Source organism: Phalaenopsis equestris, unplaced genomic scaffold (genome assembly GCF_001263595.1).
Source record: "Phalaenopsis equestris unplaced genomic scaffold, ASM126359v1 Scaffold000006, whole genome shotgun sequence".
Taxonomy (NCBI): domain Eukaryota; kingdom Viridiplantae; phylum Streptophyta; class Magnoliopsida; order Asparagales; family Orchidaceae; genus Phalaenopsis; species Phalaenopsis equestris.
In genome coordinates, this window is record NW_018164448.1 from 862623 (window position 1) to 866682 (window position 4060).

Below are 4060 nucleotides of genomic sequence, written 5' to 3' on the forward strand. Positions count from 1 at the left end.
CCAACATTCAACATTCAGTGCCATAGAGCATTGTAGGTCTCACCATCATCTTATAAAATTCTCCTTTCAATCTAAGCTGTACTTTTCTATCACACTATAGGCCTGAAGCATTCCTCCACTTCAACCAACTAACTTGAATTCTACTAATATCATCCCCATCCATATCACCATCACTTTGAATAAAAGACCCAAGATATTTAAAGCATTCACATCTTTTAATAATTTGATCACCCATAGTTACAACTGTCGCTAGACCTATTGCTACTAAAATTACATTCAATGTATTCAGTTTTAGTTTTACTCGAAGTCCTTTAGACTCCAATGTAGACATCCATAAGACTTGGGCATATTGTATAAAAAATGATCTTAATTTTTTTGAATTAAATGAAAATATGACACGATGGAGAAAAAAGGGTTCATGTAGCTGACTTCACTTAGTGGGATAAAGGCTTTGTGCTGTCGTTGTTGTATTAGTGTATGAGCTTAAAGCCGATTCCTGATGTAATCCAATAGAAATAGAAAAATATTTTGTTAATCCTCCTTCAGTTTGAACACATGTAACAGCTAACAACCCTAGTATATGTATCTTTAATGACTTGAAAGTCATATCAACACCTTTCTTCTCAAGAACTCCCAAAGGATATCTCATGGAACCTTATCATAAGCTTTTTCTAAATTAAGAAAAATCAAAGGAAGATTCTCCTTATTATCTCTAAACTTCTCCATCAAACCTCTCAATAAATGTATAACTTCCATAGTAGACCTGCCCGGCATAAATCTAAATTGATTATTAGAAATCTTTGTGATGCGTCTTAACCTATGTTCAATTACCCTCTCCCATAACTTTAAAGTATGACACATCAACTTAATTCCTTTATAATTTGCACACTCTTGTGCATCCCCTTTACTCTTAAAAATGAGTACCAAAATACTCTTACTCCACTCCTCAGGCATCTTTTTAGTTTTTAAAATAATATTAAAGATTTTAGTAAGCCAAAAAACTCCCAAATCCAAATCTCCCAAATAATATTTCCACAGTTCAATTGGGATATCATCAAGTCCAACAGACTTTCCACCCTTTGTTTTCTTTAAAGCCTCCTCAACTTCTTTTTGAGAGATTAATGAAAAATTTATAATTAAAAGAGGGAACAAAACTAACACAAAATTTGAATTTAATGTGTTTAGTAAGATGGTAGGACTCTTGCTTAATAATCCGAATAATATTACCGTTACTAATGGGGACACACTTTTAAGGGGATGAGTTAATGATTAGAGATATGATGAACACCAAATGTCATATGACCCATAGCATTAACCTCAATTATCAATGCATTATTGAAAATATGTATATACATGAATAATGTCTAAAGAATATAATGTAAGAGAGAAGAGAGAGAAAATATATAATGTAGATCAGAAGAGAAAAAAATAAGTGTACAATAATAAATAGTAATCTAAATTTTTTTGACATTTTTTCATGAAACGATCTCTTTATTTATAAAGGAATATAATATATAAAATTATATGTTTGTCTTTGCTTTAATGAGAGTGTCATGTATAAACCTTCGATTTCGCTGCACTATGCTCAATTAGTTGAAATCAACAAGTCCTAATTTAACAAGAGTGATTCGTTCGACTGTATTGAATCGAATATGACGGTTAGCTCTTAATGGCATGTGAGCTAGCAAGACTTAACTTCATGACTTCGCTTCGCCGATCAACTATTTTAATATAATTACTACCTTTAAACAAAAATTTCTTATTAGTAAGGCAGAGACTATCAGGCAAAGGGTAAATCAATTTGATAGTTAATTCACCCGTTAACGAGACAGATACTTTATGATTATACCTAGTCAATTCTCAATCTTCGAGAGGAGTCTTAAGGTTGTTCGTGAGAGGGCCGATGATGCCGCATTCTTCCATTGTGGTACTCAGCTTTATGGGCCTTGATCTTTGGATAACCTATATTCGATCAGCCTCGATTCAGTTTGGGAGGACTACACTTAGTCAGATAGGTCCTTGACATTCCAATCGATGCCCTCGGCTCAATGGGCCTTCATCTTTGGTTTGTATGACCTATAATTGGTGCAGCCTCGATGCAGGAGGACTGCACTTAATCAGGTTTCCTTTTGACATGTTGCTAATAGATCTTTAATTTTTCACTAGCGGACTGGACTTTGGTCTTCCATATATTGACCTTGATCTTTCGCCTGCGGATCTTCTCAGAGATTTGTACAGATGCATTTTCTTGGTTGTAACAACCTTACTACAAATTTTTGTAAGTTAGCCAATACCATCATTTCGAGAGCATATTAGAGGGATGTATCCTATCTTTTGTTTAGGGAGTTGTAGTTATAGACTGCCACTTGAAAAATTGATTTCATGTTCAGTCCAATAAATTCAATGCAATGATTTTTTGAGTGGCACGTTATGATTGTATTGATTGCAGTCAAAATGAAATCATTCTTCTCCTTAATCATAATGCGGCATTCACATACATACCCCAAAATTCTAATATGATTAAATATCTAGTTAATACCTTCACATTTATTTTCAAATGCAAAACACCCAAATCTTTAATATTACATAAAAAAATACCAATTCACCCTCTTCTTAATGAAAAATTGTCATGCATAGGAAAAACATACATAAGACGTACGTCAGGGGTTATTCAGAGGGTACAGGAGGTTATATCCAAGTTATACCCCCATGTAACCTCCGTGTAACTCTCTTGATAACCTCCGTGACGTACGTCAGGGGTTATTCAGAGGGTACAGGAGATTATATCCAAATTATACCCCCATGTAACCTCCGTGTAACTCTCTTGATAACCTCCGTGTAACTTATTTGTACTCATGAAATTAATTATACCCCCATGTAACCTCCGTGTAACTCTCTTGATAACCTCCGTGTAACTTAGTTGTACCCATAAAATTACAGAAGCAAGTAACTCATTTGTAAGTTACAAATAATTTACAAAGAAATTACAGGACCTGTACCCCCTGAATAATCCCTAGACGTAATGTCAAATATTTTTCCAGGGCTTATATATAAGAATTGGGCGGCAATATATCGGAAACTCAATTCAATTCATAAGTATAAGCCTCCAAGGAGCAAAATAAATGAATCAACCAAGCACAAATAGTTCAATCTCATTAAATAAATTTAATACGCCTCAAATGAAACGACTGTCATTATTTCCATTGAAACCATACCAGAACAATACTGTTTTATCATATCACATCCGCAGACATAATAAATATTATTACATAGACACCAAAACACAGAATAGAAATCAACTTCAAATTTGCAAGGTATTATTATTATTACCCCAATTTCCTCAGCCGGATATCTCAATGGCCTTCGCCTCCAGCTTCTTAATCTCCTTCTTCGGCACCGTGACGGTCAGAACTCCATTCTCCATCGCGGCTTTCACGCCGTCAGTCTTCGCATTTTCCGGCAGGCGGAAGCGGCGGAGGAAGCCTCCCCTACTGCGCGCGGAGGGTATCGTTCTTCTCCTCCACCTCTCTCTTCCTCTCCCCGCTGATTTTAAGCACGCTCCCGTCCTCCACCTCCACCTTGACCTCCTCCTTCTTCAGCCCAGGTAGATCGGCCTTGATCACGTGTGCCTCCGGGGTCTCCTTCCAGTCGAAGCGCGCGCCGGCGAACGCCGAGGTTTCGCCGGGGAGACTGAGTCGGGGAAAGGAGAGGGCGGAGCCGAAGGGAGAGCCCTGGAAGGGGTCCCAAAGTTCCAGAGAGAAGGGGTCGAAGGCGCTGCTCCTGCGGACGATGGACATTTTCTTTCTTCTTTGCTAGTAACCGATTCTTCTTTTTGGGGAGATGGAGGAGCGGGGCGCTGATTTATACGAAGCGGGAAAATCTCGCTCGAATCATCCAGAATACGCGTACGCGACAGTTCGAGCATCTTCTCCGTACTTTTGGCACGTTCGAGGGGTTTCTGGACCGAATAAATAATAATAATGATGAGAAATTTACGTACGTAAGTAATAATTTTCATTTTTATATTTATAACATCTTTGGAGGTGTTTATATATATATA

The 4060-nt window shown here is 37.2% G+C and overlaps 1 pseudogene; it reads right to left on the reverse strand.

Annotated features, from left to right (window-relative positions):
• Positions 1–3152: 3152 nt before the first annotated feature.
• Positions 3153–3848, reverse strand: LOC110018236 (annotated as a pseudogene).
• Positions 3849–4060: the final 212 nt, after the last annotated feature.